This window comes from Felis catus, chromosome A1, assembly GCF_018350175.1.
Source record: "Felis catus isolate Fca126 chromosome A1, F.catus_Fca126_mat1.0, whole genome shotgun sequence".
Classification (NCBI taxonomy): domain Eukaryota; kingdom Metazoa; phylum Chordata; class Mammalia; order Carnivora; family Felidae; genus Felis; species Felis catus.
Genome location: NC_058368.1, coordinates 118,757,627 through 118,784,574, shown reverse-complemented (window position 1 = coordinate 118,784,574; position 26,948 = coordinate 118,757,627). Strand labels below are relative to the sequence as shown.

The 26,948-nt window shown below is 43.5% G+C and overlaps 1 protein-coding gene and 1 long non-coding RNA gene across 8 annotated transcripts in view; one reads left to right on the top strand and one right to left on the bottom strand.

Annotated features, from left to right (window-relative positions):
- Window positions 1-26,948, bottom strand: part of ARHGAP26 (Rho GTPase activating protein 26) — a 427,680-nt gene that overhangs the window by 33,514 nt on the left and 367,218 nt on the right. The gene's annotated exons all lie outside the window — the stretch shown is intronic.
- Window positions 8,185-11,339, top strand: LOC102901209. Its single transcript, XR_439517.3, has 2 exons — window positions 8,185-8,471; window positions 11,125-11,339. It is a non-coding gene; the product is annotated as an uncharacterized LOC102901209 (long non-coding RNA).

Below are 26,948 nucleotides of genomic sequence, written 5' to 3'. Positions count from 1 at the left end.
GCCATAGGCAACCACTGATCTATTTTCTATCTCTAGAGATTTGCCTTTTCTGGACATGTCACAAAAGTGGCATCACACAATGTGTTACCTTTTGTGTCTGACTTATTTCTCTTTCTTCACCGGTTTATAGTGGGCCAACAGCTTTCAAAGGGAAGGTGAATATGAAGGTGGGGAAAAATGATGAGTTCTAATTGGCACTGAATACTTACTACCTATCAGTCATTCTGCCAATCTTTTCAGATGTATCATCTTCATTTTTCCAAACAACTGCAGGGATAGCTATCATTATTCCCATTTTTCAGGTGAGAAAACAGAAGATCACAAAGTTTAAGTATTTTTGCTGCTTAAAGCCAACTGGTTAGTATATGAGAAGCTGGGATTTAAAACTGGACCTCTTAGGCTACACCATATGCCCTCTTTACAAAAACAAAACAAAAAATCTTAAAATCAAACCACGTGAGATTTTTTGCTTTAAAAATATGAGTTTCCAGGGGCACCTGGGTGGCTCAGTCAGTTAAAAGTCCAACTTCAGCTCAGGCCATGATCTCATGGTTCGTGACTTTGAGCCCCACATTGGGCTCTGTGCTGACAGTTTAGAGCCTGGAGCCTGCTTCGGATTCTGTGTCTCCCTCTCTCTCTGCCCCTTCCCTGCTCGTGCTCTCTCTTTCTCTCTCAAAAATAAACACTCACAGGGCGCCTGGGTGGCTCAGTCGGTTAAGCGTCCGACTTCAGCTCAGGTCACGGTCTCGCGGTCCGTGAGTTCGAGCCCCGCGTCGGGCTCTGGGCTGATGGCTCAGAGCCTGGAGCCTGCTTCTGGTTCTATGTCTCCCTCTCTCTCTGCCCCTCCCCCGTTCATGCTCTGTCTCTCTCTGTCTCAAAAATAAATAAACGTTAAAAAAAATTAAAAAAAAATAAACATCCAAAAAAACTTTTAAAAAATATATGAGTTTCCAAATCATAGGAGAACTGAATGTATAGTTTATTGTGCCAGGTAAAAATGCTTTGAGGGCACCTAGAAAGAAAGGCTCGCTATGGTGAAGGTTCTCAGTGCATCCAGCCTCCATGGGGCACAGAACCTCCCTGCTGCGTGCCAGACACACTGCACCTGCTGCTCACGTAAAATGGAAGTGCCCTGCTTCTTGCAGCCTTGCTCATAATATGTGCTCCTGTCCTCAATCTATGAAGCCTTTTTGCTCTATTTAGAAAGCATGTGTTGGAAGACATGAAAAATAATATATATTTAAGGCTGTTTATGAGCAAGTTTCCTCAAAAAGCCTCAGAAGCTGGTCCACTTGTGCCATCTGTTAGAAGAGAAACCAGAAACCACCTGTCTGCCTGCTTGAGCTCTGCTCTTATCAAGGGAGTTGTAATTACCTCTTTGGTGAAGGATTTGAATCATTACAGTAAATCCCTTATTCAGCACATATTGTATTAGGAAGGCATTCTGACCCTAAAAACTAGGGCTTTGCTTCTCTCATCCTGCAAAGATGCAATACAACCTCATCTATATGGAGCCTAGCAGAGTGAGCTGTGCCTTGGCTTTGCTTATTACTCAGAAGTAAATATTTACTGAGCAAATATCTACTGTGCATGTACTACATGGCTGATGCTGTTGCAAGCCCTGGGAAGGCAGTGGGAAGCACATGGAGTGAGTCTGCTACTCTCAAGCAGCTTACAGTGAAATACTTTGCACCGCAAGGCAGGGTGGGACAGCACAAGATGTGTGGGGAAAAGGTACCAAAGCTTCTAGATGCATTTTTTTTCTTATCCGTTCCTCGCAAGATTTGCATTTTATATATATTTTCTGATGTACGTAATATAACAATTAGGAAGGTCAGTATGTAGTTTATCAATAAGTAAATAAAAATAATGAATACATATTGGAGGTATGCACGCCCCAAATATTTTTTCTGATTGCGTATTGTTTTAGTGAGCAAAATAGTTTCTAGGAAACAGTGTTCCTGTGTGTGTAAGAGACAGTAAATAAGCAAACAAGCAAATAAGACATTTCAGCTGGTATGATGAGCTATGAAGCTAATAAAAGTGAACGCAGTATACAGGCGAGCTCCCAGGGAAATGGTGGTGTGTGTGGGGGTGCGGATTGGGATTCTGTGTGGACAGGCCACTTCTCTCAACATCTGAGGGGAGGCCTCCACCAACAGAGAGTTGAGGGCTCGTTCTCTTCAACTAGTACTTCTTTTTATTTTAACCGTCTGGGATTCGAACAAAACCCAAGCCCCATTTCTTCCTAAATGCCCTCACAATCTCTCTGCCTGATAGGAAGGCTTTTTCCCAGAATTCTATGTGAACTTAATGGAAAGGGTCCTATTTTAAAAGACAGAACTATCGAGAGAAGATCGGTAATCAATGTTGGCTGGGGCTGTAGCAGTTCCCAGTAGTGGCTGGTAACAGCAAAACATACTTTTCCTGCAAGAAATTGTTTCCTGGTACAGCGAAAAAGTCATTCTGTTTGGGGAAACAAATGTTCCCCTTTTCAACGAAGTCTCTGTGTGCCCTAAAAAAAGTATGCTGCTTGTTCCTTTTTGGAAGAAAGGAATTATATAAGCTCCAAACAAAACAACAGCCTAGAGACTTCCTTTCCTTTGGGAGAGATGCCATGTCTTGATGGTGCTACAGGACCAAGCACGAGATGAGACACTCCGGGTTATCACATCTTCTTCGTTCAGGTCCTTCCGACGTTCACTATCTGAGGTAGAAGACTTCTGAAGATGTAACCACTTTTTGTGCATATAGTTATATGAAACCACTTACAAAGTTATTTGTGGTATAGTATTACAAGCCCATCCAGTTCCCTTTGGAAATCACCAATCTATGTTTTCAAACATACCCGCCTGAAACATGAAGGCAAGCCTTCCACAATGCCCACACCAAATCTGCATCAGTTCTTGCGGAAATGACACATTGAGTACACTTAAACTTTCTGTCATTCTCCCAGAAAACTATGGAAAGGAGACTCTCCTCAAGAATACTGAAGGAAGACACTTCAAATCATAATTTTGCGTGTAATAAAACGAAAAGAAATAACAAGTATTTTCCAAAGTGAAAAGCCCTCACGCCATCAAGTAAATGCCTGAACTGTGAAATAAAAATCTCTGTATTTTTTTGAAGTTTATTTATTTTGAGAGACAGTGAGAGAGTGCATGTGTGTGTGTGCGAGAGGGGAGGGGCAGAGAGAGAGGAGATGGTGAAGCCCAGGTAGGCTCTGTGCTGTCAGTGCAAAGCCCCATGTGGGGCTTGATCCTACAAGCTGTGAGATCGTGAGCGGAGCCAAAATCAAGAGTCAGATGCTTAACCAACTGAGCCACCCAGGTGCCCCTAAAAATCTGTTTTTAAGATGCTGTCCCCATTTCCCCCAACCCCAGCCCTGTGGTTCTGATAAGCAAGCAGAGATGGGAACCACGGATTCCTGGTTTCTACATTGCTCTGTGTCAGCTGTGCAAATTACTGGGAAATGTGGACACCCAAGGGGCTTAGTACCAAAACTTTACCTTTGTGATTATTTTATTCATCCAGAAAATTTGACTTATTCTCATGGATTTCATTACATTTGGCCCCACAAACGTGTAAACTAATCTACCGAATTAACAAACTCCCAGTTTCATCTGTGATTTGCTCCCAAGAACTGAAGGGGTTCTGAGAAGAGAGCGATCGCTAATCTCGAGTAGTTTGGAAAAGTTTCCACGGGGTTGCGGTGTTCCCATTTTCCATTCTGGGGTTTAAAACTAAGGGGGTCCAGTCATCTTGCATGTGGGAAAGGAGAATCATCATCAAGGACAAAAAGAGCCCCCACACTCTATGCCGAGACAAGGTGGAGCCATAGGACAAATGCTAGCATCTAAACTAACAGCTCCCACCAGTAGAGAGAGTACTTCCGCATGCTAGGCTCTGGGCTGAGCACTTTTTGTCACTGCCTCCTCCTGACAACCCTGTGAGGGCTGCCTGATGTTGCAAAGAGGTAGCTGGAAAGTAGAGAGACTGAACAATTTTCTGAGTCTGAAAGCGGTAATGCTGAGGCTGAACCGAGGCAGCCTGACTCGAGAACTTGGGCTCTTCTGAATGCCTGTGCCTGCTGCACCCCTCCAGCCCTTCCCACTGTGGAGGCTTCTAACAGTGCTCCCTGAAACATTTACTTCACAAGCCTGGGGGACAGAAGGGGTCACTGGGAAACGTGTGACACAAACCAAGTGGGCCAACTTACAGGGGGTTTGCGTGTGGTGCCCTAGAGCCTGTTGGAAGAGGTGAACTCTCAGTTCCAAGAAATCATAAATACACATTCAATAGAAAATAAAGAAAAATGGTTTGCTAGTTTCTCAGTAATTTCACGGGTTGTCTGTTTTCAGAGAATACCTGTCTTATTTGCTGAACAGACTTCTAAATGAAAGCAATATTATGAACAGTGAATTAACAGGTACACGAGTTTAGGGTCAGAAACCCCCTCCAATACTGGCTCTGCCACTTCTTGGCTGTGACCTTGGGCAACTTCTGTGTCCCTCCTTTTCCTTCCCTGTTTAAAAGGGGGATATTATGGAGACTGTACATAGCGAATACTTAGCATCTTAAAGCGTGGTAGGCATGAAGTCTTCACTAAATGGTAGCTGTTTTATGATCAGGGCATGCCTGACTTGTCTTGAGAAAATGGTTCATCTATTTCAAAATGAAAAGTAGACTTAAGGACTCAGTACTTATACAATCCATAAACTGATCCCAAGAGAAGTGAAAATGAAGAGAAAACTAGCATCAACTAAAAGGAAAGAGCGAAAGTAATATGCCTCAGGTTCTAGGGGGTTTGTCCTAGGTTAATTCCCCATCTTAGCATAGCCCTGTTACTTGTGTCTGCACAGCAAAGCCCCCAGTAGAAAACATACAGAGGCACGTTCACAGGTGCCCCGGTTGTGTTACCAGTGACAGATAGGTCTGCAGGTGTCAAATAACCTGTGCCCAAAGCCCAGAATTTCATGTTCAAATGGAGGTGTCAATACTGAGCTCTGGCTCACTTATGGACCTTAATTAAACCCCAGCCTCTTTTTTTCAGGGAAGACTAACAGGAGACATCTGTTTTCTACTAGCTCTCTCAAAGAAATGCTGGTGGTGTCCCTGAAAGCCTTAATGCTGCAGAAAATGGGGGCATATGGGAAAAGAGGCACTACGCACCAGCCCACACTCATTTTGGAGGTGTCAGGGGAGGGAATCTCAATCCCCAGGCACTCCTCTGGACAGCTTCCTGGGAAGCCCACGTGCAAAGGCCGGGTGGAGGACAGAGGTACAGGATCATACTTCCTCTTTGGGCTCAGACTTTCTCTAAGGATGACAGTGCACGGGTTTTATACAAATGCCACCGGGGATGGCGCTGCTTATTCTTAGAATACTCTGCAATGTCGACAGCAAAGAGTTGCCAACACTAAGCTGGTCAAGGTAGGCTGGGCTGGATCCTTGGACGTTAGCACTTAATGAATGGATGAATTTCTTGGGGTGGTGGGTGGGCCACTGCAGCAGCCGCCTCCCCCCCTCCTTTTTTAAGTTTATTCACTTTTTGAGAGACAGAGAAAGAGAGAGAGAGAGAACAAGCAGAGGAGGGGCAGAGAGAGAGAGTAGGACATAGGATCTGAAGCAGGCTCTGTGCTGACAGCAGAGAGCCCAATGCCGGGCTCGAACTCACAAACTCCAAGATCATGACCTGAGCCAAAGTCAGACGTTTAAAGTGGACTTAAGGACTCAGTACTTATACCATCCATAAACCAAGTGAGCCACCCAGGCGCTCCCCCACCCCTTCTCCTTTTAAATCATGAGCCTCTCAATATCTAATTTCCCTTCTCCCTGTGCACACCTCTGTCAATAGGTTAAAAGCTGGTTCTGTAAACAGGGTGGCTCCTTTTGGAAGACAAACCTAAAGAAGACTCTTTGAGAAAGTTCCTGCAGGAAATACTGGGTTGAGTGCGAACAGCAAGGCCTATGGAGGCAGGCGGAACAAGTGTGGGAATGTTTACCACCCCACCTCCCTCTCCTCATTTGAAAACCAAGGAGAAGGTTACCCTCAAGGGCCTTTTGTGAAGATTGCATGAGTGAACCTAGATAAAGAGCAGGACACCACACCTGCCCCTAGAAAGGGTTCCCCACATAATAGCAAGTATTGATACTTCATGAACTTGATGACCTCCTGTATTTAGGGTAAGGAAGAAATAACCTTAGGGACTGTACAACCATATCTGCCTTGCCAAAGCAAAACTGACCAGGAAGGACTCCAAGGCTCTGCCTAATTCAAATTTTCAAAGCCAGCTTACTTCCTCTCCTCCTCCTCAGCCCATTTTTGGTTTAAAAGGGTAAAGGGGGAGGGCGTCTTTGTAATGCATAAATACTTATTTTTAAACTACAGAAAGAGGGGCACCTGGGTGGCTCAGTCGGTTGAGTGTCCGACTTCAGCTCAGGTCATGATCTTGCAGTCTGTGAGTGTGAACCCCTCGTCGGGCTCTGTGCTGACAGCTTGGCGCCTGGGGCCTGCTTCGGATTCCGTGTCTCCCTCTCTCTCTGCCCCTCCCCTGCTCATGCTCTGTCTCTCTCTGTCTCAAAAATAAATAAAAACATTTAAAAAAATAAAAAAAAATTTAAACTACAGAAAGAAAATCCATTGTTTCTGTTTCTGGCTATGAAAGCAATCATGCTCAATGTGGACAACAAAGAAACAAGAGGCAAAAACCAAAATGAAACAAAAGCCATCAAGTCTCACCCTATGGCACTGCTGTCACAATGTTTTAGAATCTTGCTACATGTCCATACGCATCCATATGCATTTTGGTTTATGTATTAAAATGGCACTGTAATTAGAAGACTTTTTTATTCTCCTTTTTTCAACAAAGGAGTTTATTATGAAAATATTCCTACGTTGATAAAATGTATTGGCAATATAATTTTTAATAGTTGCATTGTAGTCCATGGCTGTGTGGCAATTACCACATCATCACTATTCCTGGACATTTAAGTTTTTGTTGTTGTTGTTGTTTTTGTTTTTGCTATTATAAATAATAGTGGCATAAAAGCCCATCCACTTTTACATGTATCTCTGATTATGTTCTTATGGTTAATACTAGAAGGTAATTGCTGAGTCAAAGGGTAAGCCCTTCGTAAGGCTTCTGACCCGTACTTCCACAGCGCTCCTAAAAAAGGTCATGCTCATATACAATCCCACCCACAGTGGGACAATTTGGCTTCACTCGTATTCCTTCTTCTTTCCCATCACTCCCCTTCTTTGGTCTCTTAGGTATATGGGTTTTGTTTCTTCTGTCAAATGAGCCAATCAAATAATAAGTACTAAGACAAAAATGGGGCCAAACCAATCTAGGTTCAAGTCATTCCTTCAAAATAAGTGAAAATTCTCAGAGAAGACTGCTTTGAATCACTGCAGGGAACAAGGGAGCCGGTGGGACAAGGGAGGGTATGTTTGTTCTCACTTAGCCTCTTCTCCTGAAATGAGAATGAATGGCTTCCTACAAGCCATCATCGGCAAGCCAAGTGTGAACAGTGAATTGCAGCAAGGGGATGAAGGAGCTTATATATAGGAGTGACACACATGCTGAGCCCAAACATGCACCCAGACACCTCCATAACATCTCCAGGTGCAATGCTGGAGACACTCTGGCAGGTAACATGTCCTTCCTTAATCCTCAGGGAATCAAGGGGGAATGCTCCTTAGTCATTTTTTTTTTAAGGAAGATAAAAGATAAGTGATAATAAATTTGGGCTCCAATATTTGTAACGAGTATTTCAGCTAGTTAAAAAGAGGCATTCTCCACTCCTTAATGGACAGGAAGGGACAGCTGGCATTCTGGAGCTGGCAATTCCTCCTGGAAGATCAATGTTGTCTCTGTATAGGATAGACTGGCCTGGTCTAAGGTTTACTTGTTCAAACAGACCGTGTAATGTTCAGACCATCAGCGCACGGACACATACGTGTTTTATGTTAACCCCTTTCCCTCTGAGAAACTTCCAGAATCTTAACACCTTACCCTCTTATTTGAGAGTCAGAGTGACAGAACAAACAATGTGTAGGAGCCTCAGATTATCCAAAATTCTGCTGAAACTAGGAAAATGGAGTCCTTCCCCAAGTCTCTTCTACCCTCTCCCCATCAGAAGCTCTGCCTGCTTACAAGCACAGCGGAGAGAGAGATTTGCTGTGGCATCTGTGAAGAGCAGGGCGACTGCTGTGGAGTCCCAGGATTTACACTGGTATTTGCAGACCTTGGCCGGACACCGAGGACTTGGTGAAGGAGGCCGTTCCGCTGGCAAGCCTTTGCCCATAACCAGAGGCGGTGAGTGGCCTGGGGGAATTTCCACTCATGGCTGCAGCTGCCGCTTTCTGGGTAACTCATGGTACGTGTGGGCAGGGAAGAGCTCAAAAAATGAGTTGCCTGGAGCCAACTCATTCTGCAACTTGCTCCGCAGCAGATGACAGCCTGCCGGTGAGTTTTGCAACTACTCAGGAGGGGGACAAACTCTCAGTGGGTTAGAGACAAAACCCAGGGCCCAGTGTCCTTCCAGAATACTAGCTGAGATGGGTATAGTAGTACTAACTGAACATTTACCCAAGGCTTATCACAAGGCAGGTCATGGGGTGCTTTGCTCTCATCTCCTCAATCCCCACAACAGGCCCAGCAGATGAGGAAAAAGAACATTTATATGAATTTGGTGTTTTGGAAAATCACAGAAAACCTCCCAGGATGTTTTACTGTGGGCCTACAGTAACTTCCATCCTGCCTCTCACCTTAGCAAGTACTTAGCCAGCACTGTGTTTACACATGTTTTGCAAGGTTATATCGCCACCACTAAGAGCCCAAATTCCCCGATGGGCCTTATCTGGGAAAAGAAACTGGCTCATTTGCCACTTGTGAACAGCATGAGGCATAAGGAGAATAACTCTAAAACCAAAGTAGCAACCCTGCTAGGTTCAGATGGAGTCACCAAAACTGGAGAACCACAAAGCCTGTCAGGGCTCTGAGCAATTAGCAGCATCACCTTTCCAAGGAACCCATGTTCTAAAGGATCAGGTAGACTATGATCAAGCAAGGACCTTACTCTAAAAAAATACTTTTCATAATTTATAGAAACTGTTTACATAGGATCTGAATTTGAGAATGGAGTGGCTAAAGACACAGTGATTATTTACTTAAGAACCAGCCTGGTTGGGCCACCGCACACAGAGAGCAAAAGATATGCCTGTATTCCTAGCAAACTTCAGGACATTCTGGCCTGACACATTTGGTGATGAGTACAGAAAACTCAACTGCTATGTGAATTATTACCTAGGCCAATTACTTAAGGGACATGAGAAATTATCTTGTTCATCATCTGTGTTAATGTCAAGTTTTGGATAAAGGAATTCCTCGCACACTGAACACCAAGTTTTATTTATTTATTTATTTATTTTTTCAATGTTTATTTATTTTTGGGACAGAGAGAGACAGAGCATGAACGGGGGAGGGGCAGAGAGAGAGGGAAGCACAGAATCGGAAACAGGCTCCAGGCTCCGAGCCATCAGCCCAGAGCCTGACGCGGGGCTCGAACTCACGGACCGCGAGATCGTGACCTGGCTGAAGTCGGACGCTTAACCGACTGCGCCACCCAGGCGCCCCCAAGTTTTATTTTTTAAAAACTAAAAATGGGTGGATTTAACAGATAGTTATGAAACATCTACTCTGTGCTAGACCTTCTCTTAGGTGCTGGGAATTCTGAGATAGTAAGAGTATGGTCTTACTCCCATGGGGCTTATAGTGTCTTGAGAAGAGACGGACAATCAGCACGGGAGTGGGTTCACCAGGCTAGAACATTTCAGAGGGAAAGTGCTATAAAGAAAATAAGAGGGTGATGTGTCAGACAGTGATGGGTGGGGATCAGAAGGGTCAGGGCACGCTAGGGCATGTAAGCATCAAAGCAGAACCTCCTAAGGCAGTAGGAACAGGTGTTGCTAAGGCCCAGTGGCAAGAATGAACTTGGTTTACACAAAGAACTGAATAAGCAATAGGAGGGTGGCAAGTAAGGGAGACAACCAGGAGAAGGGAGGTTGGAAAGGTTGGGTAAGGTGGGCATGGGCCAGGTCATGTAGGCATGATTCCATTCTACCTATGTGCAAATGGAAGACACTGGAGAATTTTAAGTAACTTCTGGAACCCGCAGTGTTGCTCAACATCTCACAGAATTAAAAATCTAAAAATGAAAACAAGACACACCCCCTAAAAAACTAAAAGAGAGTGTCATCCCCAAGTGGGGTCACCAAAAAGTGGGGTGCTTTTTGTAAAAGTGTCCAGAAAGCATTTTCAATGTATGCTATGTGTTTATTCATTCATGTAAAAACCGATTCTTACTACTATGTTCCTGGGATTGTGCTGGACACTGAAGGGTTAAAACTGAGACGACATCACTGGGCCTCAGAGAATGAGACTAATAGCCAGCTGATGACATCACACTCTGTTGGGGGCTAAGAGCTTCCCCAAATATGCAGGCATTAACCCACCCAATTTAGGAGGGAGGGCTCTCTGAAAGAAGCGATGTTTAATAACACAGCATTCCCTGGAGAAGAGAAGACACAGTGCAAGGATGGGGAAGTGAAATCAGTTCAGCAGGGCCCAACCAGAGAGATTCAACAGAGGCTGCAATGTCAAGCAGGGCTGGACCACTCATCAGGGCCTATCAGTGTGTAAAAGGTTTCTGAAGCTTACGGTATCCATGGGTGAGGGGGCAAGTGCTGAGTTCAAGTTTGCACATTAGAACAATCCAAAGGGTTGGTCAAGGGACAGGAAGACCAGATGGGCAAGGCTTGGGCTGCGGTGGAGGCAGCAGGGATGGAGACCGGTGGGCTGATGGGAGAGAGGCAGAACTGACAGGTCTTGATGACTAATGAGAAGTCAACGGTAAGTAAAAAGCCAAGTAAAGAAAGCTGGCCAAATTTTCAGGCACCGACTATGGACATAGCACTGAAAAGCAGCACCTGATGCAGTCACGGTGATGGGGTCAGAGAAGGCTCACAGTGGACCTTCAAAGGCACAGAAGATGTTAGGGAGTGTATGCAGGGAGAAGAAACACCAGGCAGAGAAAACCACTATCTCCGTTTTTCTACAGGTCTCCCCAAGTTGTTAACCCCTTATAATGAAGATGATGCTGTTTTCTTCCTGGTGCTGATTCAACAGAAAGAGCACTGAACTTGGAATCAGAAGGCCCAGGCTTACAGAACAGCCTCCAAACTAAAGACTTACATATTCTCCAAGAGGCCACCCCAGCTCTCCCAGCCTCAGTTTCTCTCATTCATAAAATAAAAGCCTTGGTTGTCCTCTTTATTCATTCAGCTCATATTTATCAAATACCCCAAACAGCACTATCAACAAGAGCTAGGGAAAACAAGAGTGAACCAGAACTGGGCATGGGTCTGAAGTACGTTTCAGCTTAGTTCAGGCATCAGGTATATAAATGGACAACTGTTAATATGGTACACCAAGGGATATGATAGGGGTTCGTGCAAAAATCAAATGAAGTATCTGAAATGGCTCTGAAAATTGCAAAATGTTATAAACATATCTTGTATTATTATTATTATTATTATTATTATTATTATTATCATCATCATTATTATTCTTGACCATAGCAGTAGCCACAAAATCTGGGAATTTTTTCAAACTTGTAGTCTGCTGATGGCATCCTGTTGCCAAAGCAGCTATGGACCAAGGCATAGGCATCTGCTGTATCTAGGTCTAGATCCACACATGTGCACACACATATGCTGTTGCTGTCAGGTTCTCTGTGGTCTGGTAATCCATCCTGACAGAGCAGTCTTAGCATTCAATGATGTCTGCATGGAGACACACAAGATGGTTCCTGGTCCAAAGATGATCAGTTTAGTAAAAAAAGACACCTGGATGCTAATGATGAGGTGTTATGAATATTGCTATACTGAATATAAGCAGAGTGATCAGATGATATACCACCCAGATAGGACAGTGGGGAGAGGGGTGCTACTAAATTTATACCTGGGCAATGCACGTAACAGGCAAAGTGAGAAATATGGTCCCTAGAAGGAACACAGAGGTCAACTTTTTGCTCAAAGTGATGTCAGTTGAATGCCAGAATCAAAGCATATTGAGACTGTGGCCTGATTCAGTGTACTGCACATTTATGCTTTCCATGAAATTACTTGTCTCCTTTTCATTATTTCCTGCAATATATAATTTCCTTTGCATATTGGACCCTAAAGGCATTTGTGGATTCTGAAATTATGAGCTGAAAATTGTATAAAGATGATAATGAGATACCTGAGCCTTTTTTTATAGCAAAGATTTACATTACAGTAATGAAATCTAAGTGTCCATGCTGTATCTACAGTTTTGCTTAAAGGCTTGCCACTTAGGTTTACATTAAACCTCTATCTAAAGGAATTTTCTCCTCAGGCTCCAAAATGAACTGTCTTTCCAAGTGCTTTTTAACATTAACCTTCAAAAGCATTCTCCAAGCTACCCTAGGGCTAAGCCAAATTAATTTCTCATTTTTAGACTCGCTCTTTATATACAGTGGTAAAAGACCTTCTACTTCAATGTGAATGAGTGTGGAGGGGATCCTTCTTGTGAATTGGAGGAAAGACAAAAAAAAAAAAAAAGAAAGAAAGAAAAAAGAAAAAAAAAGAATCTTGGAGATATCCGTGTTACGGTATTTGAAGTCACTACCTTGCCTGAAGGGTTTCCCTGACAGGCCTATAGGTAATTTCCCACGTGAAACTTAATTTCAAAGTAAAGTCCCATGAGATTAATTTCCACCACCTAAAACGGGAGCTTCTGTTCATAAATACGAAACTAGACTCAGTGACTTCTTATTCTATGTCTACTGAGCAACAGATTCCTTATTACACAGGCAACGTGACTTCGTCTTCCTTAAGGGACAATGCTTGGCCAATCTTTGGCTTACAGGAAAAGATATACCTCTCACAAAGATGATTCCATCTCATTTCACATGCTGTATTTCAGATGAGGAACTTAAAAAATAAAAGCAGAAAAGGCAAAGTTGGTTAAAAACAAAATTCCTTATGCCAATTCTCTCTCAAGCCTAAAAAAAGAATAAAATAAACTCAAGCCTGTTTTTTTGTAAAAATACAAAAAGCTCCCTCTTCTCCACACCAAGTATATTCAGCAGCCTAAATCTTCTGGATCAGGTGTTTATTAAGAATCTTCTGGGGCGCCTGGGTGGCTCAAGTCGGTTAAGCGTCCAACTTCGGCTCAGGTCACAATCTCGCAGTCTGTGAGTTCAAGCCCCGCGTCGGGCTCTGTGCTGACAGCTCAGAGCCTGGAGCCTGCTTCCGATTCTGTGTCTCCCCCTCTCTCTGTCCCTCCCCTGTTCATGCTCTGTCTCTCTCTGTCTCAAAAATAAATAAAAACATTAAGAAAAAATGAAAAAAAAAGAATCTTCTACATTTTCATATACATTATCCTTCATAAAAGGTAAGGTATAATTTTTTTTTTCCAGTGAACACAGAAATTTGGTACGATAATGTTTTTTTCTAGAATATCTGAAAAAATCTACTTGCAAAAAGAAAAATACCATGTTAAGGTGAGGTAAGGCAGACATTTTTTCTTCATGACAAGATGACATCAAACACGTTTTCCTTCAGTCACCAGAGTACCACAGTCCTGAGCCTTCAGGTTACCCTTACGCATTTTGCTTATGCTTCCCATGAGTTGCCGTCCATGATATTTATCAATCCTTTTGCTCATTTACTGTTTGTAAATTCTGCCAGCTGCAAGTACAAGCCTAGATGCTTGATTTTTTTTACTGGTGAAAATAACACTACCACTTAGTTACCTGCGAAGCACCAAAAAGTGAAGAATTAGCTCTTATGTCACCTCAACAGCCTTAAACAAGACACGGAACTTTTGGGCTCCTTTTACAGAGGAAAGGAAAAACTTTTAAAGAGTTGGATCAACAGATGTATTCTGAGCACATAAGTTCTCTGCATTCCTTCCCGTAGCTAGCTCCCGATCAAATCTGAAACGCAGTTAAGTCACAGGTTTACACTTAAGCTTCCTTATCTCTGATAACGGACTTGGACACATATCAAAGAACCTACCCGTGTGAACTTATCAGTCTCCGACAGGTATGAGGTTTAGGAGTTCAATATAGGACTTTATTGCTCACTTATTTAGAGACTCAGAGGTAACATATCAGCAAGTATTTGGATGAGGGCTGTGATTACTTATGATCCCAGGTAATCCTGTATTGCTACAGGGTTGCCTGGTTATCAACCACAGATTTAAAATACTCTTAGGATGGATAATTCACAACCATGAGATAAAGGTGTATATTTGTATCTATAAATAAAATATATGAATACCTTTCAGCTTATTTTGGCGACAGGGAGGATTTTCTCTTTAATTTTTATATTACTCTATTCCGTTGAATGGACATTATATCAATTGCTAAAACTTCCAAAGAGTATTAAAGGCTATCAGTGTAAAAGGTGGAAAGGGGAAAATAAGTCACTCATTCCACTGACTCTCTCTGCAGAAGTAGCCATTGTTATGGATTTCTTGTATTTCCTTTCAGAGATATTGTAGGAACGAACAAGTTTAGGTGTATGTGTTCGCGAAAGAGGGCGAGAGGGAGGGAGCAGCACCAAAACTTCATCAGCTTGAGAGAGACAGAGAGAGAGAGAGAGAGAGAGAGAGAGAGAGACAGACAGACAGACAGACAGACAGACACTGATCCCCCATCTTTAAAAAGAAACAGTAGCAAGTTACTCACACTGTTCTCAACACTGCGTATCTTCCTTAACAATATATCCTGGAGAATGCTCCATTAGTACATGAACACTTGGCCTCTCAATTCTTTGTAGTAACTACATAACTTAAGAGGTGTGCAACACCTTATTCAACCAGATCCTTACCAAGCAACATACAGGTGGTTTCCTGCCTTTCTTGAATGGGACAGAATATCAGAGCTGGAATAAGTCGCTGGGGAGGGGAGGCACTGTATAAATATTAACATTTTGTCCTGCCTACTGCCTTCCTTCTTCCAAAAAGTACTGATGTCTAAATGATACGGAGAGACTATTTGGAAGATGGACGTTAGCCTTCCTGCTGCTACACAGAGGAAGGCAACACCTCTCTCTCTAAAGCTGATAAAGTGTTGGTGCTGCCTGTGAGCAGCAGCTAAATCTGGGGAAGAGCCACCGAACTTTGCAAGAATCTAATTGATTGTGTTGTGGGGCCAGCCTGGGCATCCAGGCAGCCTCCCCCAAACCAGAATTCCCTAAGGTTAAGGAAGTCTCAGTGGAATCTAGGTCAGGGTCACCACTTCCTTCCACATAGCTTGATGCAGAACTCCATTTCTGTTGGGGCTCTAATTTAGGACTTCCATGGGCTTTGGCAAAAAAACAAAGCAAAACAAACAAAAAAACACAACCTCCCAAAAAGTGAGCAGATCAAAAGTCTCTAGAGCTGGACTGGCTGGGCTTTGGGAAAAGTTCCTGAACCTTCCTATGACTCAGATTCCTCTCTGTAAAATGAGGAAAGTAATACCTGCCTATGAGACTGTGAGGATTAAGTAAAATAATGCCTACATAACTAGCTAAGCAAAGTGTCTGAACTTACTAAGGGCTCAAGAGTAAGTTGATCTTTAATAAAATAATTCAAAGCCATTTTTGTGAGGAACAAAATGCTTGGCAGCACCTAAAAATACGTCGGTTGTAAATTTTGGCCTCAGGATGACTGATCCTCCAGTCTCCTGATTCCTATCTCTCTATGCCTCCACATTTCCTGCAGGCCCCACAGAACATCACTTCCTGGGTGCACACGCTCTTTGTCTCCTTGTGCTTGCGCAGTTCCATTTGCCTACGAGTCCCTCTTCATGTGGGTAACTTTCACTCCCTTTCCAAGCTGTAGCCCAAGGGGCAACTCTAAGTGTTCTCCCTCTGAATCCCACTGTCCCCAGAGGCCACTTCCCTTGCAGCACCCTCATGCTACCTGGAAAGGGCTGGAGAGCACAGTCTTCATCAGAGCCGCACACTAAGTTCCCAGCACTGTGTTAACACAACTGTAGGCGCCTGGTAACTGCTGCTGAATCCAAATGAACTCCAACGGAGACCATGACTCCAGTCCGTCTCTTTAATCTCCTTGACAGAATATAATCTATGCCTCTGGTATCTTCTTTCAACCAACAACATGGGTATCTGCACTTCAGGTGTTTATATCCTTAAAAGCCGCAATTTAGAATCACCTGTCATGCAGTTCCTATCAAAGCATGGCTGACGCCATTGAGGAGAGACTTCCTGTACGAGGCAACCTACCTCCCACGCATCCTCCTCCTCATCAGGCAGGACCACCGGGATACTTTAACTAGGTTGTTCTCCACCTTGTACCACACGGAAAAGGACTTTTCTTTAAAAAAATTTTTTTTTTGTTATTTTTGAGAGAGAGACAGAGAGAGAGAGAGAGAGAAAGAGAGAGAGAAAGTGGGGGAGGGGCAGAGAGAGAGAGGGGGAGACATAGAATCCGAAGCAGGCTCCAAGCTCTGAGTCTTTAGCACAGAGCCCGATGCGGGGCTTGAACTCACAGACTGCGAGATCATGACCTGAGCTGAAGTCAGACACTCAATCAACTGAGCCACCCAGGTGTCCTGGGAAAAGGACTTTTCCATACTTTAGCTTAGCATTATACTCTACATTTAATCAGAAACAATAGGAGAAATGGCTATATATAGAAAGCCTGAATTATTTTTTGCATACAACTGCCAAAGAAGATGTAATCTATTGTGCTATTCAAGATCGTTAATACACAGACATACATAACACATTAATATTTAAAACTTGCAGTGCTTTCCTTGAACCGACCACTAAAATGCACATACCATCATAACTTTCCCTTCTTTGTTATGACTGCCAGGTAGCTCAGGGTGGGTTAATGCTTAATTTCTCTCCTTTCCTCTTAGCCTTGGTTAAGCTGATGCTATGTTTTCTTCTCTATTTTTTTTCTACCGTGTATTTTGGAAAAGAATAATTGATCTCACATTTTTGTTTGCTTATCAACAATGTTTGGAGAACAGTTGTCACCAGACACCTGGGACATGTAATATATCTGCCTGTACTGTCACCCAAATGTGGTCTAAACACAAACACAAACACACACACACACACACACACACACACACACACACACACACTCATAACCGCGCTTCTCAGCACACAAAGACTTGAGATAAAAAACAAATACTTGCACTTAGGAAAGGTTTGCAAGTCTTAAAAATGTTGCCCCAGTTTTAGCTGGCAACAGGACACAAGCGTGTACGTGATGCGTGCCCGCACAGACTGTGAGACGGATACAGGGCCCAGGCTGTAGAGTCATCCTTTAATAAGTGTAATGAAATCAAGTCTGCCCTGAGGGGGACAATTATACCCAGATTCCAAGCAATAAAAGAAAGGAAAGGGCAAAAGCGAAGAGCAAGTTCAATTCCCCAATTGCAAATCTAACAGCAAATCAGAAGTGCAATCGACAGATACTGGGACACTGTCTACGCCCGATAGAAGGGCTAGAGTTGCAAACGCCCTGCTGCCACCTCTGCAATTCGGAGGAAAGTACAGTGACAACCAGATGGTCAGCTTTTGAATTGCTTTTTTGTTTTGTAATGTTTATTTACTTTTGAGAGAGAGAGACACAGAGCATGAGCAGGGGAGGGGCAGAGAGAGAGAGGGAGACACAGGATCCGAAGCAGGCTGCAGGCTCTGAGCTGTCAGCACACAGCCCGGCGTGGGGCTCCAACTCAAGAACGATGAGATCATGACCTGAAGCCGAAGTCGGCCGTTTAACCGACTGAGCTGCCTAGGCGCCCCTAGTTCCGTTTTTAATGGCAGAAATGAGCAACTATGAGGAAATCTCACAAGTATAAAGAAACACTGCTTCCCTGAGATTAGAGGGCTAAGAAACGCTGAAGGAGAGGAGCATGTCTGTCAGCATAGATCAAGTCTCAAGAGCTGGCTCTATAAAGTCTGCAACTTTGAAAGAAAGGAGGAGTGCCACAAAGCTGTTCCCTTCCCTTCCTGCTCCTTGTGATGGGCAAAACCAGCAAGTGCCTCCCGGCAAAGGTAAGGGCTTTATCGGTATCATCTCTGAGTATGTGCCCGATCTCAGGACCTCATGGAGGGCTTACGTGTGGGCTACAAACCGTGGCTAGGAGTAAGAGGCTCATCCTCAAGACAATGGCAGACTTGGCTGGGCTTACACTGGCCCCAGTTCAAATTCAGGTCCTGCTGCCTCCCACCACTCTGACCTTGAGGAAGTCATGTTGTTCTGCTGAAACCCATCTTTAAAGTGGGGATGCTGATAATGGCTGATTACCTCACTGGGTTGTAGGCAAGATTAGACAATGTCCGCAAAACGCCATGACTAGCACCTGGCAAGAGGACATGGTCCCTAGACATCCATCTCACTCTTTTTCCTTCCTTTGGGACCCCCATCCTCATCCTCTATGTTCTCTGTTCTTTGCTATAGCCTATCCCAACCAATGCCTGCTCTCCTCTCCCTCTTCAACTCTCTCCCCCTTCCCTCTTCCTCTTCAACTTTGGCCTGCCCTGTCTCTTTATTCAGATACTCCTTCTCTGTTCCTATTCTCCCACATTCTTCTTAGCTCCCCAAACTCACCCAGAATCTGAACTCGAGGATGCTAGGGCACGGAGGATTAGAACTAGAGAACGTGCAGGGACTGCTTCAGTTTCTTTCCTTACGCACCCAACAGGAGGAGCCGGCCATCACCCACCCACCACCAGCGCAGCAACTGAGCACGGTGGGTGGATGCAGAGGAATACGGGGTTCAAACCCCACCTCTACTCTCAGGCAAGTTAGGTAAACTCTCTGCTCCTGTTTCATCATATTAAATAAGTAAATATAAGGCAAGTGCCTGGCACTTCAGCACTTAATGAATATTAGCTATCATCACCACCACCATCATCCTCAATTATCTTACGGTGACCTGATGTCCTATGATTATATTTTCAACCTGTGAAAGCAAAATTTTGCTGTCAAGAATATGAACCAGGCACGGGAGCATTAAACCAAGCTGTAATTTTCCAGCAGCTCAATGTCATTCTGGCAGAAGAATCAGTTCTTATCCACATTTATAGGTTTTGGACAACGTCACCACAAGTTGGAGGCTTGCACATAGCACATGAGTTGGCTGTTGGCCACCCTGACGTTTCTGGCAGACCCCCAGAAGATGCCACCACCCAGAGGCCTGTGCCTGAGGAGCAAGAATCCAGGGCTGCTGAGCCAGAAGATACACTGTTCTTGCATGTTCCTGGCTGTCACAGGACAAGGGGCCAGTCCTGTAAGATTCCCTTTTCTCTGCTTAATCCCTTTCTAAGATGCACTCCTTACAACACTGTCATTAAAACTAATGGAGGCCAAACCCCACCACACTGGACTTTGTGTCCTCTAATGATCTGTAATGGGCCCTGATGATGAATCTTTTCTGAGAAATTTATGTTTTTAAATGCATCAACTGTGTCCAGAGATAAGTAGTTAGATAAGTTTTTCTTCGTTTTTAAAACCTATACAATGTTATCCTCCAAGGAGCCAGTCAGTCAGCTGGGAAAAAAAATAAATTTTGCAACAACCATTTGGACTCAAACAAGGGACATTTTCAGAGAACATACCCATAGAAACAATAATAAAAATCAATAGAGATTTCCCTCCAGGGGTGTAAAGCTACCATATCCTTCACTAAGTCCATGTAAGAAAAGCCCACTGTAGTGGACATCTGTGGTCTGAGGCTGTCTCTCCTCTGGGAACTCTCACCCCACCCCTGCTTCTAAATGATCACAGTCCAAGAACTCTGCATGTCAATCTTCCCTCCCTAGCCAAGGGGGAACAAACGATTCAGGCCTTGCCCAGTAGAGTATCACATACTCCTGGCCAAAGAAACTGGTTAAGGGATGGGGAGGCGATTGAATTTGGAGCAGGAGGGGGTAAGCCCAGATTACTATTCAAACTTTTGTAGAAGAGAGATTCTTTTTTTCCTCCTGTACTTAGAGTTTATGGGACTGTGTCCACCTGGTGGCAACCATCTTGCAATCAGAAAGAAAGAGCTTATAGAAGAGAAGGAACAGAGAGTAAACTGAGCTGAGAAATGCCAAGAGTTGGGACCTCATGGCAACATCCGAGCCCCTGGATACAGCCATGCCTGAAACTACAAGTTCCCATGCTTCTCAAGAAAATATATGAACCAAAACCTCATGTTAGCTTAAGTTAGCTTGGATGAATTTTCTATTACTTGTAACCAAGAATCCTAACTGGTAACTCGCTCAAGCTAACACATAGGATCTTGAATATAACGACTGCCTGTACATTTAAAAAAGTCTTATTAGGGAAGTTTACACTAGTGCGCAGCTTCCAGAAACACGTGAGAAGGACGGGAATAGCTATAGCTCTTGTTAGTGTCTAGAAAGGTCCTGGATTTAGAGAAATGCAGATACTCCAAAAAAAAAAAAAAAAAAAAGGCAAGGACAGTGAATTCAACAGTGCATGATGCTTTGTGACAATGTGTTAGCTATAGCTGAATTGCTGGGATGCAGTTCCTCTAATTCACCTAAAATTTGAGAAAGAGAATGGATGTTATCAATCCAAAAGAAAATAAACACTAGGCTCACTGTAGCAGGTTTAGCACAGTAACTAAAGGCTAAACATAGCAACTCTGTCTAAGGAGTAAAAATAAGCAGGAATTTTCTGTAAAGCTATGTGATCGCTATTTATACTCTCTCCTTATTAAGCCCACTATGAATCTGGCCTGTCACAACTGTCTCTGAGCTGTTCTGCCCTCCCTGAGCCCAGAGTTAGTCTCTTAGAGGTACAGCCTGACTCCAAGGTAAACAGCTCCTGCTGAAAGCTGAAGGTGTCAGAATTTGTCTGATGTGTTTAGTGTTGCGTTGTAACAGACAAGAAGAATACAGCTTATTTTCAGACCTGTTTTTCAGGCTTTTTACAACGTAAAGCTCAAAGCAAAGAGGATGAAGCAGAATGTTGTAGGTCCTTGTGTGACACTTAGAAATGAAAACAGGCCCTTGTGGAAGAAAATCCATGCTAAAAAAATAGAGAAGAGTTCCAGATGGTGAGGTCTATTTACTGTGAAGCAAAACTGTGATGAAAGTGGGGAACGTCTCAGGCAGATCAATTACACAAGATAAATCGATTGAAGATGTTCTACTGGGATCTAGCTAGCATGGAATCCTGGAATGGGAAGACAACATTAATAGGCTTTCCCTGCTTTGGTGCCCAAAGAAGTAAAAATCATACTGACATAAGAAACAAAACAATTGTAATATTATAGATGAAAAGCATATGTTCAAACAAAGTCAATTATGGGCTGCTCCTTGCACATGCCCTTTAAGTTCCGGCCTCTGGGTCTTTCCATACTGTTCCCCATGCCCAGCATACTCCTGGTAACTTTGGTCTAAACCAAACCCACCTTTCAAGACCCAGTTCAAGTGCCAAGTTGATCACAAAGCGTCCCTCGACCATCCAAGCTTAAAGTCATCTTTGCGGTTAGGGAATTTCAGCAGCGCTTTATCCTGCAGCATCTAAATTCCTCCATGTTGTTCTATAGTTTGTATGTTATATATTAATAACTTAGGAATATATTTTCTATTTCTTTTACCTTTCATTATTAAGGGCACTATATCAATGTACGTCATCTTTAACATGATGTGCTTACATCCTGAGGACGCTTAGTAATTCACTGAGTGACTGAGGAATACTTTAGTTGCAGGAGTCTGGAACACCTTGAACCAGAGAAAGGAAAAAGGGGTCCAGGAAGCCACCTCTCTAGTATTGCTCTATCTGTGCATAATTGTGATCAGGGCAACGGGTCTTTCTCCTTGTGGGAATCAGGGCTGTTCATCAATCTGAAGGGCAAGAAAGAGTAGTAACCCTTCTTCCAGAAGAAGAAAAAACCCCTAAGAAAATACTGTGGTCAACCTAGTTCTAATCCTCTGTGCCCCGCATTTCCCCACACTATTACCAGAACTATGACACAAAATCTACATCAGTGAACAAGGTTTTCCATCTAATCACTCTACCAAAAATTTAATAATTTTTGACCCATGATTTTATTATAACCATTGAAATCTAAGATACAGCACATTTTTTCCCCTACCTTTCAAAACCGGACTATACCAAATGGAGTTTACTTTATTGAGACATGAGGATTATAAACATCAATTACTGTTTGTATTGTCATATACATGTCAACTCAAGGGGCTGTTGGGTATGAAACGTGGCTTGCTTTTTATCCAGGCCTCTGTATTACTATAGCCTCTGTCTTTTTTCCCCTAAGTTCTCTGTACCTTGCTTCATTAGCAATTAACTTTTGTTAAACGAACAGGTGAAGAGTTACATTCTAAAATACTGGATGATGGGAAATCTAGGAGCCACGTGTGTTATAACTGGGTCCAGAATAAGGTATACCTTGAAGGTGGCAGCCTTAGAAGCTGCTTCCTGCTCAGTTCCTGCTGAAAGGTTGTGTAACCCAGCCACTCTGGCCATAGATGATTAAACCAAAGAAGCACCTGCCTCAGGGTCTCTGGCCCATAGGTGCCCCCCAGCCAATGACAGCATCCAGAGCAAAGCTGAACTCAGTCAGACTCTCTCTTTCTCAGGAAACAGTACTGGGAAGCAGAGAATTAGGTAGAAGTGCAAGATGAAGTCCAGGGGAGAGCCGTACTCGGGCTATAAGGGGTCATGGTACTCCAACGCCATGGACGCAGAGCCATGCGGGGGGGGGGGGCAAAGATGCACCTTGACCCACCAGACAGCTGAAGGCTGGTGATGGGGTGCAAAGATAGCCGCTCAGCTTCATTTTGGTCCTGGCTTTCCTCCAAGTGGCTCTACAGATCTCTGGCCTGTGCTTCTGCTCCATACTCCCATGATCCTCTGAAGTGACCGGAGGAAGGCATGAGCTCTCCTGGCTCCTCAGAGTACTTCAGTGCGCGCCGCTGGGCGCGTCTCTGGTATTGGTCCACGTGAGTCAGGTTGTGTCACTTTGGAACTGGATATGATGGAGTCCTGAAGGCAGCCTGCCTTCCCACCCTGCGCCCATCTGAAAGCACCTCAGTACTCCCTCCAAAGACATTTCATGTCCTCAGGTATTGTTAAAATAACAACTCTCATGGCAATTATGGCAAATAACTTTTAATGGGTATTTACTATCTAGAAGCCATGGAAGTACGTAAACTACTCCATTTAATCCTCATAACAACCCTACAAGGTAGATACTATTATTATTCCTGTTAAATAGATGAGGCAACAAGCAACTTCTTCATGACGACACAGCTAGTAAGCAATGAAGCTGGGATACAAACTCAAGTAAGTCTGCCCCAGGGCCTGTGTAACACTGTGATACACTGAATAACGCAAAGTTCGTTTTACTAAAGACTCACGAAACCCATGGGGGAGGGGAAGGAAAAAAAAGAAAAAAAAGAGGTTAGAGTGGGAGAGAGAGCCAAAGCGTAAGAGAAAACTGAAAACAAACTGAGGGTTGATGGGGGGTGGGAGGGAGGGTAGGGCAGGTGATGGGCATTGAAGAGGGCATCTTTTGGGATGAGCACTGGGTGTTGTATGGAAACTAACTTGACAATAAATTTCATATAATAAAAAACATAAAAAATAAAAAAATAAAAAAATAAAAAAAAGACTCACGAGAGGACTTGGAAGAAGATTCCTATCTCTGAGCACATCTGAGAAACTCCATAAGATTTACTTCTATTTTATTTATTTTTTATTTATTTGAGAGCAACTGAGGCAGCAAGAGTGGAGGAGCAGAGAGAGGGAGAATCCCAAGCAGCTGTGCAGAGCCCGTTGTGGGGCTCGAACTCATGAAGCCGCAAGATCATGACCTGAGCTGAAACCCAAGAGTCAGATGCTTAACGACGGAGGCACGTGGGTGCCTCAGATTTTCTTTTACATAGTTCTGTTCCCCCACAGTTTTCCCCCAACTGACAACTCCATCATTTCTCCTCCCTCTTTTCTACCCAGCCTCCAAAAATCTCAACCTGTGTACCCTACTCAACAAAACCAAAGCAGGGAGTCCTGATTGTACCCTCAGCTTTGCAGAGGCACATGTTCCAGTCTCACAGCTACCACATGGAGCAAAGGCAGACCCACAGTGATGCACATGTAAGCAGTCTTTAAAGGGTCATATCCTCTCCAGAAAAAAAAAATGCGGGGGACATCATTATAGATAGCAAAACTCAGGTCAGGTTGTCTGAGCAGACAAAGTGTCTTCTTTTTCTTCTTTTTACTACAAATTCTTCTATTTCTTGATGAATCTGGAGTAAAAGCAAAGCTTAAGGCTGTGGCAGTGCACGAAGAGGATTCTGCCTGAAATCTCATTGCTTTCCTGGGGTCTGGGGGCCCAACGTACTGATTACATATTCATATTTTCGATGAGCACCTTAGGTTTCCAATGAACATTTTGTACGCAGAGAACTCATTCTTCCCAATGTGTGCCCAATTTGGTGGGATATATGGTGACCTTCTTGTATGAGGCACACCACAAGCGAGGAATAAGGTGCCAAACTGGCTGAGTTTCAACAGGGGTATACAGATAATGGCTAACAGAGCTCTCTATGGCCCAGTGCAGACCAAGCGGTATCCAAGACCTCAACTCAACTTAGGTTTTGCTAAGTCTCCCTTTGACTTGCCACTGGAACTGGTTAGTGAGGTGTACCTTGACAAGAATAAATGCCAGAAGGTGGTCTTTCTAAAAGCAGAAGAAAAGCCTGGAAAAATCAGCCACGTGTGCAAAGAAAAATACAACAAGGAAAGTTTCTTCCTTTGTAATGATGAACCAGAGTGCTTGCTTGCGGGCATCTGACCTAATTGACTCACGGTGAAATTAAAGGCAGAACTTAATAACTGGTCTGTGAAGAAGAGAGAATTTAGAATTTCCTTATGGACAAAGAACCAGAAAAAAAGAACCTGCACTCCTTCACAGTTACTTGGCTGGTGCATGACAATTACGTAGCAAAACTTCTTCACTTATTTTTCATTGACTCAGAATTTAAAGAACTACTAATTCCCAAGAACTCTCCTTTTCCATGTAAATAGAGAAAACAATCCTTCAAGTTATGAATTAAATTTCAATTGAACAAGATACTGCTTTATACAAGAAATTGTTATATTTTTGTCATAAGTATTAGTAAGCTAGATATCTGGGAGGAAAAAAAGTCCAAGAGTCCTAATGAGAAATTCTGGTTGGGGGTAGGGAGGCTTCAAAACACAACACAACCAAATGACAGAATTCCAACTTTCTGTTCCTTTAAATATTTTTTCTCTCTCTCCAGCATTCTTATAGTCCAAATTTTAAATGTTATGGCATCTTTAGGGGGGCCTGGGTGGCTCGTCGGTTGAGTGTCAAGACTCCGGCTCAGGTCATGATCTCACAGTCCGTGGGTTCAAGCCCTGCGTCGGGCTCTGTGCTGACAGCTCGGAGCCTGGAGCCTGCTTGCGATTCTGTCTCTCCCTCCCTCTCTGCCCTTCTTCCACTCACACTCTGTCTCTCGCTCTCAAAAAATAAATAAAACATGAAAAAAATTTAAAAAATGCTTATGGCATCTTTTTAAACTAAAAAAATTTTTTTAAATGTTTATTTTTGTGAGAGAGAAAGAGAGAGAGAGAGAGAGAGAGAGAGAGAGAGAGAGAGAGAGAACGAACAGAGGAAGGGCAGAAAGAGAAGGAGACAGAATCCAAAGCAGGCTCCAAGCAATGAGTGGTCAGCACCACAGAACCTGTCGCGGGGCTCAAACTCAAGAACCTCAAGATCATGACCTTAGCTGAAGTTAGATGCTTAACCAACTAAGCCACCCAGGCGCCCCAAATGGCATCTTAAATGTAGATCCACAGAGACTACTGTGAAAAACAAACAAGCCAACAAACAAACATTTGGGACGCTGCACCGTATTTTCTTTTCTCAGCACAGTGACAATCGGCATTTTCAGCCATAGGCAGTCTCTTGGCTAACAGAATAAAAAAGCTGGTTCGTAAAACTACCACTCCTCCCCCCCCTCCCCACTTTCAGTAAACTGGACTGAAGCAGACAAGGAAATTACAAACTTCAAAGTAGATCTAGAAAATGAAGTAGAGAGATTATTGGAAACCCTGCCCACACAACATAAACTGCAAAGGCAATTCATCCCACCATAAATATTTTTAAGTGAATGACCAAGCCACTCACTACTTAAAATCTGTCTCATTTTGGCAGCAAAACTTGCCCTATGTATGTAGAGCTGATTTCTACCATCTGGGCTGTAAGAGATCTGAGGGCAGAGTATTTGCTCGTCTCTTTCCTAGTGCCCGGAACAGTGTCTTAAACAGTAGGTGTTTAGTATATGTTTGCTAACTGACTGGGAAGGGTCTGTCAGATCTGGCTGATTCTGGCTGATATCTGTGAGGGCTGTAGGGTGCAAGAAGGCTACAGCAGCCCATGTTCAACTGGTGGTGCCGTATACCAAAGGGACACATAAGATAAAGGTAGGTCTGCATTCCAATGAGAGTTAAGAAAATTTAGAGGGTCGAGCAAGAGCATTTGGTGGGTGTTCTTCCACTAGTAATTATTCACTTGCAGTCTTCCCTTGGGACAGAACTGGGTCTAACTACTGTCTGGGATGATTATGTTGGCCATGTCGATCACTAACATGTGGATCTTGTCTCTACTGGATTAGTGTGTCGAGGATTCCCATGACTCCACTTCTTGATTCTTGATCTCCTGCCAGTGTATTTTCACTGTGACAATTGTACATTGTAAGTACTGCCATGGGATGACTAAGGACATATTTCCTCTAATTCCACTTTCACACAAAGGATCAAGAGGAGAATGGGAAAGAGGATGTGTGAGGGTGTGGGGGCTGTTTCTCCACCAGAGGAAGC